The 13313-nt window shown below is 36.4% G+C and overlaps 1 protein-coding gene and 1 pseudogene across 1 annotated transcript in view; one reads left to right on the top strand and one right to left on the bottom strand.

Annotated features, from left to right (window-relative positions):
• CCDC7 (coiled-coil domain containing 7) overlaps positions 1-13313 on the bottom strand; it is a 469805-nt gene that overhangs the window by 265897 nt on the left and 190595 nt on the right. The gene's annotated exons all lie outside the window — the stretch shown is intronic.
• Positions 8097-8617, top strand: LOC131838305 (60S ribosome subunit biogenesis protein NIP7 homolog; annotated as a pseudogene).

The following is a 13313-nucleotide window of genomic DNA, read 5'->3' as shown; positions in this document are numbered from 1 at the left end:
AGCTCTCAGGGTTGGGGTGGTCCTGGAAAGGACAGTAGGGTGGCACCCAGCCATGACCCAGGAGGAGTGGAACAGGTGCCTGTCTGCACAAGCCTGCAACTGCTGGCAGTCCCAAGGACACAAAGGGCAGGGGTGCTCACAGTTCCCTGGGATTTCCCCCCAGGAGGACTCCAGTGATGCACACAGCAAGAGTCTACAGAGTTTGGCACACACAAAAATGAAAAATGTTTGTCCTAAGGGTTTATTGAAGAGGGAGGGTCAACGGTCTCTCAGCTCTGGGCCAGAGATCTGGGCTTGACCATTTTTGTTCCGATCCTCTGGAGAGGTGCAGAAAACCTCTATGGAACAAAAACCAGACAGGCAAGCTTACACTGAGCCCAGACTCCTGACCAGGGGTGGGACAAATCCATGTGACAAGAACATCTGAGAGGAAGCATAGCAGGGCCCCTCTCCCAGGGACAGATTGGAAGCACTTGTACAGTACAACTTTATGGATTCCACAAGACTGTAAAACTCTAGCACCAGGGGAAAATAGTATCTTGAGCTACAAGTGTTTTCTCAAGACTCATTTATCTTTCAATCTAATATGTCACATTTTTTTTTACCTTTTCCCCATTTCAACTAGATTCTTATCTTGCCAACTTATGTTTTTAAGTTGCTTCTTAACATTTATTTTTTACATCTACATTTTATAGATATATTCTTCATTTTAGTCCTTTATTCAATATTATTTAGTCCTCTATCATATATAGATAGACAGATAGATAGATAGATATACTTCTCTCTCTCTCTCTCTCTCTCTCTCTCTATATATATATATATATATATATATATATATATATATATATATATAAGTTTTTCTTTCTTTGCCATTTTGGGATGTAGTGTCTTCTAATGGAGAGACCAAAATTCAATAAGGGAACAAGTGGATCACCCTGCACCCTATGATATTATAGTTTCTCTTCCCCATCCCATTTTTTGTTGTTTTATTTTATTATGGTTTTGCTTGATTTTCTGTGGTGGTTTCCAACCACTTTGGATTTTTCTGGGGTGTATTTTGCTTGGGTTGTTGATATTTTAGACTCTGCTCATTGGCTTACCCATCCTTCTCAGGGAAAAATGACTAGAAGGAGAAATTTACAACAAAAGAAAAAACCAGAGGCAATGTTCTCTACCACAGAGCTAATCGAAATGGATATAAGTAAGATGTCAGAGATGAATTCAGGATAGCAATTATAAAGTTAACAGCTAGGCTTGAAAAAAAGCATAAATGACAATACAAAATCTCTAAGGGCAGAAATGAGATCGAATCAGGCCGAACTTAAAAACACTATGAAGGAGATACAGTCTAAATTGGATGCTCAAACAGCTAGGGGAAATGAGGCAGAAGAGAAAATAAGTGATCTAGAGGACAGGCTGATGGGAAGGAAGGAAGCTAAAGAACAGAGAGAAAGATACAAATAGCCCATGAAGAAAGGTGCTGAGCAATTAATGATGCCATGAAATGAACCAATGTCAGAATTACTGAGGTACACGATGGGGTGGAGAGAAAGAGGGCCAAAAGGTATATTTGATTAAATCATAGCTGAGAATATCCCTAATCTGGAGAGGGAAACAAAGTTTTCATGTCCAAGAGGCAGAGAGGATCTCTCCCAAAATCAATAAAAATAGACCAACACCCCAGCATATAATAGTGAAACTTGTAAATCTTAGAGCCTAGGAAGCTATCCTGAGAGCATCTACAGGGAAGAGATTTCTTATGTATGGAGGGAGGAACATGAGAATAACATCAGACCTGTCCACAGAGATCTGGCAAGACAGAAAGAGCTGGCCAGATATATTCAGTGTACTAAATGAGAAGAACATAAGCCAAGAATACTTTACCCATCCTGTCATTCTGAAAGGATGGAGAGATGAAAAGCTTCCAGGACCAGCAGAAACTGAAAGAATATGTGATGACCAAGCCAGCCCAGCAAAAAATACTAAGGGGGATTCTATAAAAGAAAAAAAGACCCCAAGAGTAATATAGACCAGAAATATATAGAGACAATCTAGAGAAGCAGGGACTTTACAGGCAATATTATGGCACTAAATTAATTATCATTCAATAGTTACTCTCAATGTGAATGGCCTAAATGCTCCCATGAAATGGCTCATGGTATCAGACTGGAAAAAAAGACAGGAACCATCCATATGATATCTACACAGACTCATTTTGAACCTAAAGACACCTCTGGATTGAAAGTAAGTGGATGGAGAACAATTTGCCATGCCAATGTACTTCAAAAGAAAGCTGGGGTAGCAATTCTTATATCAGACAAATTAGATTTTAAACCAAAAACTGTAGTAAGAGATGTAGAGGGGCACGATATCATACTTAACAGGCCTATCCAACAAGAAAATTTAACAATTGTAAATATCTATGTCTCCAACAAATAAACCAACTATTAACCAAAATAAAGAATCCATATTGATAATAATACATGAATAGTGTATGTAATAGAGTAATAGTAGGAATAATACATGAATAACACCTGAATAGGAGACCTGAACACTCCACTCATAGTAATGGAAAGATCATCTAAGCAGAAGATGAACAAAGAAACAAGAGCTCTGAAAGATATATTGGATCAGATGGACTTCATAGATATATACAGAACATTCCACCCTAAAACAACAGAATACTTATTCTTCTCAAGTGCACATGGAACTTTCCCCAGAAAAGACCACATACTGAGTCACAAACCACAAACTGATACCAAAAGACTGAGATTATTCCCGGCATATTATCAGACCACAATGCTTTGAAACTGGAACTCAATCACAGGAAAAAAAATTGGAAAGAATTCAAACACTTGGAAGTTAAAGAGCATCTTTCTAAAGAATGAATGGGTCTACCAGGAAATTAAAGTTTAAACAATTCATGGAAACTAATGAGAATGAAAACACATTGGTCCAAAACCTATGAGATACTGCAAAGTTGGCCTTAAAGGGAGAAATACATAGCCATCCAAGCATCTTTCAGAAAAGTAGAAAAAGCCCAAATGTACAAGGTAACCTTACACCCAAAGGAGCTGGATAAAAAACAGCAAATAAGGCCTAAATCATGCAAGAGAAAAGAAATAATAAAGATTAGAGCAGAGATCAGGAAAACAGAAACCAGAAAAACAGTAGAACAGATCAACGAAACTAGATGCTGGTTCTTTAAAAGAATTAATAAGATTGATAAACCTCTGGTCAGACTTACCCAAAAGAAAAGGAAAAGGACCCAAATAAATAAAATCATAAAAGAAGAGGAAGAGATCATGGCTAACACCAAGGAAATAGAAACAATTATTAGAAATTATTATAAGCAACTGGGGCGCCTGGGTGGCTCGTAGGTTAAGCCTCTGCCTTTGGCTCAGGTCATGGTCTCGGGGTCCTGGGACTGCTTCCCCCCACCTCCTGCCTGCCTCTCTGCCTACTTGTGATCTCTCTCTCTGTCAAATAAATAAATAAAATATTTTAAAAAAATAAATTATTGGGATGCCTGGGTAGCTCAGTTGGTTGAGCCGCTGCCTTTGGCTTGGGTCGTGGTCCCGGGATCCTGGGATCGGGTCCCGCGTCGGGCTCCTTGTTCAGCGGGGAGCCTGCTTCTCTCGCTGCCTCTGCCTGCCTCTCTGCCTGCTTGTGTGTACTCTCTCTCTCTATCCCTGGCAAATAAATAAAATCTTTATAAATAAATAAATAAATAAATAAATAAATAAATGATTATCAGCAACTACATGCCAAAAAATTAAGCAATCTGGAAGAAATGGATGCCTTCCTGGAAACTTATAAGCTACCAAGACTGAAAGAGGAAAAAATAGACAATCTGAAGAGACCAATAACCAGAAATGAAATTGAAGCAGTAATAAAAAACTCCCCCTCCCCAGAAAAACAAAAAACAAAAACAAAAAAACAAGAGTCCAGGGCCAGATGGCTTCCTATGGGAATTCTACCAAAAATTTAAAGAAGAAATAACTATTCTACCGAAGCTGTTTCAAAAAATAGAAACAGAAGGAAAACTTCCAAACTCATTTTATGAGGCCTGCATTACCCTGATCCTAAAACCAGACAAAAGACCACTTCAAAAAGGAGAATTACAGACCAATATCCCTGATGAACATGGATGCCAAAGATCCTAGCCAATAGGATCCAACAGTACATTAAAAGGATTATTCATCACAACCAGGTGGCATTTATTCCTAGGATGCAAGAGTGGTTCAACATTCACATATAAACCAAAATGATAAATCACATTAATAAAGGTAAGGACAAGAACCATATGATCCTCTCAATAGATGCAGAAAAAGCATTTGACAAAATACAGCATCATTTCCTGATTAAAACTCTTCAGAGTGTAGGGATATAGGAAACATACCTCAATATCATAAAAAGCCATGTATGAAAATCCCACAGCAAATATCAGTCTCAATTTGGGAAAAGCCGAGAGCTTTTCCCTTAAGGTCAGGAACATGACAGGAAAATCTCACTCTTACCTCTTTTGTTCAAAATAGTACTAGAAGTCCTAGCCTCAGCAATCAGACCAGAAAAAAAAAAAATACAAGACTTTCAAATTGGCAAAGAAAAAGTCAAACTTACTCTTTGCAGATGCCATGAACTTTATGTAGAAAACTCAAAAGACTCCATCCCAAAATTACTAGAACTCATACAGCAATTCAGCAATGTGGCAGGATACAAAATCAATGCACAGAAATCAGTTGCATTTCTATACACTAACAATGTAATAGTAGAAAGAGAAATTAAGGAATTGATTCCCTTTACAAAGACATCAAAAACCATAAGATACCTGGTGATAAGCCTAACCAAAAAGGTAAAGGATCTATATTCTAGAATCTATAGAGCACTTATGAAAGAAATGGAGGAGGACACAAAGAGATGGGAAAACCTTCCATGCTCATGGATTGGAAAAATGATGTTAAAATGTCTATGCTGCCCAGAGCAATCTACACTTTCAATATCATCCCTATTAAAATACCATTGTCATTTTTCAAAGAGCTGGAACAAACAATCCCCAAATTTGTACAGAATCTGAAAAGACCCCAAATCATCACGGGTATGTTGAAAAAGAAAACCAAAGCAGGCATCACAATGCCTGACTTCAAACTGCATTACAAAGCCATGGTCACCAAACAGCATGGTATGGGCATAAAAGCAGACACATGACCAGTGGAAGCAAGAATTGGACCCTTAACTTTATGGTCAACTAATCTTTTACAAAGCAGGAAAGAATATTCAATGGAAAAAGGACAGTCCTTTTAATAAATGGTGTTGGGAAAACTGTACAGACACATGCAGAAGAATGAAACTGGACTATTCTCCTACACCATACACAAAGATAAACTGAAAATGGATGAAAGACTTAAACATGAGACAGGAATCTGTCAAAATCCTACAGGAGAACATGCGCAGCAATTCCTTAGACCTCGGCCACAGTACCTTCTTGCTAGACACATCTCTAAAGGCAAGGGCAACAAAATAAAAAATGAACTCTTAGAACTTCATCAAGATAAAATCTTCTGCAAGGCAAAGGAAACAGTCAACAAAACTAACTGGCAACTTACAGAATGCAAGAAGACTTTCACAAATGAACTAACAGATAAAGGTCTGGTATCCAAGGCCTTTATAGATCAACACCCAAAAAACAAATAATCCAGTCAAGAAATTGGCAGAAGACATGAACAGACACTTCTCCAAAGAAGACATACAAATGGCCAACAGAGACTTTGAAAAATGCTCCTTATCACTTGGTATCACCAAAATACAAATCAAAGCCACAATGAGAAACAACCTTACACCAGTTAAAATAGCTAAAATTAATAAGATAGGAAGCAACAAATATTGGCAAGGATTTGAGAAAGGGGAACCCTCTTACACTGTTGATGGGAATGCAAGCTGGTTCAGCCACTCTGAAAAACAGTATGGAGTTTCCTCAAAAATTTGAAAATAGAGATACTCTATTACCCAGAAATTGTACTACTGGGCATTTGCCCCCAAAGATATAGATGTAATGAAAAGAAGGGGCACATGCACCCCAATGTTCATAGCAGCAACATTCACAATAGCCAAACTGTGGAAGGAGCCAAGATGCTCTTCAACAGATGAATGGATAAAGAAGATGTGGTTCGTATATACAATGGACTACTACTCAGCCATCAGAAAGGGTGAATACTTACCATTTACATGACCAGGATGAAACTGTAGGGTATTATGCTAAGTGAAATAAGTCAATCAGAGAAAGACAATTATCATATGGTTTCAGTCAGATGTAGAATATAAGAAACAGTGCAGAGGTCCACAAGCAAAGGGAGGGAAAACTGAATGGGAAGAAATCAGAGGAGACAAACCATGAGAGATTCTTAAGTATGGGAAACAAATTGAGGGTTGCTGAAGAGGAATGGGATTGGGAGAAGGAGTTACTGGGTGGTGGGCATTAAGGAGGGCACATGATTGATGAGCACTGGGTGTTGCACATAGCTGATGAATCACTGAATAATACTACATCAAGAACTGTAGATGTACTATATGTTGGCTAATTGAATTTAAATAATAAAAAAAGTAAAGGTACTCAACATCATCCAAGAATACAAATCAAACCACAATGAAATATCACATTTTAGAATGTACATTGTCAGAAGGATAAGATATAAGTGTTGGCAAAGATGTGGAGAAAAAGGACACTTTTATGCTGTTGGTAAGAATGGAATCTGATACAGTCATTATGGAGAATAGTATGTACGTCTTCAAAAAATTAAAAATAGAACTACCATATGATCCAGCATTTCCACTCCTGGGCATATATCCAAAGGAATTGAAATCAGTATCTCAGAAAGACATCTTCACACCTATGGTCACTCCCGCATATTCAAAATAGCCAAGACATGGAAACAACCCATGTCCATCAGTAGATAAAGTAGGTGTAGTATAGGCATACAATGGAATAGTCAGACATTGGAAAGGAGATTATCTTGTCATTTGTGACAATCTGGATAAGTTTGGAGTCAGAATTGCAAGTGAAATAATCCAGATAGAGAATAACAAATACTATAGAGTTTCACTTATATGTAGAAGTTTTTAAAAAGTCAAACTTGTAAAAACAGAGATGAGAAGATAAGGAAATAGAAGAAAAGAGAATGGTAGTTACTAGACAGTAAGGATGGGGCACTTGGGTTCCCCCAGCTGTCTAGGACACTACCAAAGATAATCAATTCTCTCTTACAGTATACATCATAGTGAGGAAGGAGTTCCATGATGATGAGAAGGAAGAGATCACAAGAGTGGCAGAAAGGATTCTCAAAGGGCATAAAATGGATTCAATTCCCACTGATGCATTATAAACTCCATCTGCAAGCCCACACATGAGCTGCTAGAAACCAGTGGGTCTTAAAGCCTGGAATTTTAAAAATCAGCAGGCTGGGCTAGAGACCCCACCTTTAAATATCCAGTTTAGCAAACAGCCCATGGACATACAGCTTGGTAGCAACAGTTTGAAAGCTGTCAAGGGCTTATGGGAGGCAGAGTTAGTTACTGATGTCAGAGTTTGTTGAGGGACTTTTCCTAGAAGAAGGAGAAGGCAGATGCCATTTTCCCCATCCCCTATCCCCCAAAATAAACACACTGCCACCAGTGGAAACCAGCACTACAGGCATTCACTACTGAACTGTCTTACACCAAGCCCCAATCCTTTCAGCCAAGCTATTATTCAGAACAGAAAAGGAGTTTCTTAGACAAACAAAAATTAAAGGAGTTCATTACCACCAAACCAGCCCTACAAGAAATATTAAAGAGGACTCTGAGTGGAAAATCTGTTAAGATAAGCTTTCTATAAAAAAAATCAGTCACGAGATTAACAAAATAAAATAATGTAAAATATGATTCCTATATCTAAATTGTGGGTAGGAGAGGAAGAAAGAATAAGTTCAAATTTCTGTAACCATCAACTTAATATAGACTGCTACATACAGAAGGTGTTCTAACCATAAATCAAAAACCACTAATAGTTTTGTTTCTAGCCACTGAGGCATGTAGATTCAGTGTTGCAACCCAGCAGGAAAATGTGGCCTTTGTTTATAAAAGACACTCGCTTAATGTTTGAGGTAATAGCAAAATACATTTGGGAGACTCTTCAGCTCCCGGTCAATAGGCCCAATTGTACCTACTGTTTTCAGGCTGCACAATGACCAGGTGTACTACATGAATGAGAAGATCCTGAAGTTGGCCAACATCTCTGGCACAATGTGGTGTCAAGGGGCACCTCACTAAGACTCACAAGATCCAGTTGCACATCACAGTTGTGGATTACCTTGCATCCTATGCCAAGTATAAAGTGTGAATAAAGCCTGGAGAAGAGCAGTTCCTCCTGTATGGGAACCATGTGTTGAAATCTCGACTTAGTTGAATCACTAAAAATACTTGTCACCAAGTAGAGGTGGTGTATTCTATGGCAGACATCCCTTTGAATTTTGGGGTTGCAAAGTCTTCACAAGACTGCAGGAAAGCTGACCCCATGGTAATTCTGGTATTTCATCAGGCAGACATTAGGGAATATGTGTAGCATGAAGAGACACTGACTTAAAATGAAATCATTGTAAGGACTTATGCTATGTGGAAGGATCTTGCCTTGTTTCCGTGTAGTCTCTAGTATAATGTTGAATTCCATCAACAATGTAATTTCTTTAAGGAATTCTTAGTTTAATATTATCTCTATTATGGATGTATGTAGGCTAGACTGTTATGCAGAAATGGCTCAAAAATTACATTTCATATCTTTGTGTTTGTGACTAAATATAATACTGCATTTTATATTTGAATCAGAAAGTTTTGGTCTTGAGTAACAGGCTTTAAAACATTCACATAACAGGCTTTAAAACATTGGAACTCAGGAAAAGAAGGGGAGGGGGTGGGGGGTTTTAGGTGAGCCTGGTGGTGGGTATTAAGGAGAGCATATACTGCATGGAGCACTGGGTGTGGTACATAAACAATGAATCTTGGACACTGAAAAAATAAAATGAAAAGAAAAAAGAAAAAAAACAGTTTATTACTGATGTACTACACCCTGGCTAATTGTTCTTAAATAAAAGTTTTTAAAAAGAATAGCTTATTGTTATCTGTGACAACACTGTTTTCCAACCTTATAAGAACACAATGGATTTCTTCATTATTTATTAATATGATGAAAATTAACATATTGTCATATCATAATTATAGGCTATATATGGGATTTTACAGATGAAATTTGGATAAAATAATAATAGGGGTGTGGTGCAAAAATAATGAATACTGTTATGCTGAAAATAAAAAATAAATTTTAAAAAAATAATAGCAACAGGGGCACCTGGGTGGCTCAGTCAGGTAAGTATCAGACTCTTGACTTCGGTTCAGGTCATGATCACTGGATCCTGAGACTGAGCCCTGCAAGGGCTCTGCACTCAGCCCAAAGTCTGCTTGAGATCTCTCTCAACCTCTCCCTCTGCGCCTCCCCTTCCTCGTGCTAAATAAATAAATAAATAAATAAGATCTTTAAAAATAATAATAACAGCAATTTGTTCTGCTAATTCTTTATACAGTAAGTGTTGTGTGAAATAAAAACTTGGAGTCAAACCCCAGTTCTAACACCTACCAGCTATATGGACCCAGAGGAGTCATTAAACTTTAATAAGCTTAATTTTCTTCTTCTGTTTCAAAAAACAGATTTAATAATCTACCTAAGAATGGTTTTTAGAATTAGAAGTCATGTTTATAAAGCACTTAGCACAGTGCCTGGCAAATGATCGGTGTTAAATAAATGGTAAGAATCATTTATATATTGCATATACTAGGTATTTCTATTACTAAGAGTAAGATCTTGTGAATATAGTTTAATTATATATCTTGGTTCTTGAACTTTCTTTTATTTAGATGGTTATATAAATAACCATCCCAGGCTAATGACATCACCTTGATGTCTTAAAACGTGTCCCTTATGAACCTTTGCTTACCTGATTGAGCTAGACAGAAGGCACCAATCAGAGACCCTGAAATAAGCACCTCCACCCTCCCCTATGACAGCCAAAAATTATTTTTAGAATTAAAAAAATGTTTTTTTAAAATGAAAAAATTCCACTAAGTTTTTAAAAGGTACCTGTTTTATTTAAAAAAAAGTCTTTAATTAATATTCTGCTTAAATTCAAAAAACACAAATAGATATACAAAAAATAAATAGAAAGAGCCCAAATATATCACGAAAGTAAACCAGCAAAACATGAGAGAGCAAGAGAAAAAAGGACAAGAGAAAAACTACATAAACAACCACAAAATAAGTAACAAAATAGCAATAAGTACAAATATAAATGCAATGACTTTGAATGTAAGTGAACCAAACATACTAACCAAAAAACACAGAGTGACAGAATGGATCAAAAACAAACAAAAAAACCAAGACCCAAGTATATGCTGTTTATAAGAGACTCATTTTAGACCTAAAGATATTTGCAGACTGAAAGTGAGAGGATAGGGGAAAAAAATTAATTGTGCAAATGGAGGTCAAAAGAATGATGAAGTTACAATATTTATGTCAGACAAGATAGACTTTAAAATAAAGACTGTTAACAAGAGACAAAAAAAAAGACTATATAATTATAAAAGGAATACTCCAACAAGATCTAACAATTGTAAATATTTATACCCTCAACAAAGCAGCACCCAAATACAAAAAACAGTTAATAACAAACATAAGGAACTACTAATAATATTATAATAATAGTAGGGGATTTTAAGCCCCCACTTGTATCAATGGACAGATCATCTAAACAGAAAATCAATAAGGAAGGAATGGCTTTGAATGACATTCTGGATCAGGTGGATTTAACAGATAGCAGAATTTTCTACAATAGCAAAACTATGGAAACAGCCCAAATGTCCATCAACTGATAAATGAACAAATAAAATGTAATTATATGTGTGTACACACACACACACACACACACACACACACCATGTAATATTATTCAGCCACAAAAAAGAATGAAATCTTACCATTTGCAATGATATCAATGGATCTAGAGAATATTATACAAATCAAAATAAATCCATCAAAGAAAGAAAGACAAGTACCATATGATTTCACTCACATGTGGAATTTAAGAAACAAAAGAAACAAAGGGGAAAAGAGAGAAAAGGAAAACCAAGAAAAAGACTCTTACTTATAGAGAATAAACTGATGGTTACCAGAAGGGAGGTGGGCAGGTAGATAGGTGATAGGGATTAAGGAGGGCACTTGTGATGAACACTGGATGATGTCTCAATCACTATATTGTAAATCTGAAACTAATATAATACTGTATGCTAACTAACTGGAATTTTAAAACTTTTAAGAATCATAAGGAAATACATGTATGGTAATGTGCTGCACATATAAAAAAAAATCTGCTTATAAGTAGATCCATTAAGTTCAAACCCATGTTGTTAAAGAAATTAGGAAGATAGCAAATAAATGATCTAATTTTACACCTCTAGGAACTAGAACAAATTAAGGCCAAACATAGCAGAAGTAAGGCAATAATAAAGGTAAGAAAGAAAATAGATGAAATAGATACCAGGAAAACAATAGAAGAAATCAAGAAACACTAGGTTTTTCTGAGAGATAAATAAAACTGACAAAACTGTAGAAAGACTAATGAAGAAAAGAAACAAGAGTAATAAATAAAATCAGAAATGAAAGAGAAGCAATTACAACTGACAGTACAGAAATCCACAGGATCATAAGAGATACTATGAACAACTATAAGCCAAAAAATTACATAAATAGAAGAAATGAGTAAGTCCCTAGAATTATACAACCCACCAACACTGATGCAGGGAGAGAGAGAACATATGAGAGACCAATAACAAGTGAGGATACTAAAATAGTAATCAAAAACCTCCAAACACAGAAAATCCTACAACCAGATGGTTTAAGTGGTAAATCATATAAAACATTTAAAGAAAAACTAATGTCAATCATTCTCAAACTCTTTAAAAAACTTTGAGGAGGAGGGCGCCTGGGTGGCTCAGTGGGTTAAGTCGCTGCTTTTGGCTCAGGTCATGATATCAGGGTCCTGGGATCGAGTCCCGCATCGGGCTCTCTGCTCAGCAGGGAGCCTGCATCCTCCTCTCTCTCTGCCTGCTTGTGATCTCTCTCTGTTAATCAAATAAATAAATAAATAAATAAATACAGACTTTGAGGAGGAAAGAGCTCTTCCAAACTCATTGTAGGAAGTCTAGTAGTACCTGATTCCAAATGCCAGATATGGACAGTATAAGAAAATACAGACTAATCTTCCTGATGAATATAAATGCAAAAACTGAAAACAAAGTATTAGCAAACCAAATTCAAGAACTCATTAAAAGGATCATACACTATGACCAAGTGAAATTTATCCCTGGGATGCAAGGATAGTTCATGTATGATATATCACAATTCATTTAATAGAATGAAAAATAAAAATCATCCCCTTAGTAGATGCAGAAAAGGCATTTGACAAAATCCAACATCCTTTCATTATAAAAACCCTCAACAGCCTAGGGAGAGAAGCTCAGGTATAGAAGGCACATATGTCATCATATGACAAACCCACAGCTAACATTATACTTAGTGAAGAAAAATGTAAAGCTTTTCCACCAAGATCAAGAACAATACACGTGTACCCATATTCACCATAGTACTGGAAGTCCTAGCTAGAGCAATCAGGCAAGAAAAAGAAATAAAAGGCATCCAAATAGGACAGAAAGAATTAAAATTTTCATTATTTACAGAAGGTAAGATTCTGTACAGTTGACTCTTGAGCACTATGGCTTGAACTGCAATGGGTCCACTTACATGCATTTTATAAATGCAATGATACAAATGTATTTTCTCTTTCTTGTTATTTTCTTAACATTTTCTTTCTCTAGCATGCTTTATTGTAAGAATACAACACATAATATATATATATACATATATATATATATATATAACATACAAAATATGTATTAATTAGCTGTTTCTATTATCACTGGGGCTTCTTTTTTTTAAATTTTTTATTTTTTATAAACATATATTTTTATCCTCAGGGGTACAGGTCTGTGAATCTCCAGGTTTACACACTTCACAGCACTCACCAAAGCACATACCCTCCCCAATGTCCAAAACCCCACCCCCCTTCTTCCAACTCCCCTCCCCTCAGCAAGCCTCAGTTTGTTTTGTGAGATTAAGAGTCACTTATGGTTTGTCTCCCTCCCAATCCCATCTTTTTTCATTGATTCTTCTCCTACCC

Source organism: Mustela lutreola, chromosome 8 (genome assembly GCF_030435805.1).
Source record: "Mustela lutreola isolate mMusLut2 chromosome 8, mMusLut2.pri, whole genome shotgun sequence".
Taxonomy (NCBI): domain Eukaryota; kingdom Metazoa; phylum Chordata; class Mammalia; order Carnivora; family Mustelidae; genus Mustela; species Mustela lutreola.
Note: the sequence above shows the minus strand (reverse complement) of the source record. Positions and strands in the feature narration are given on the sequence as shown.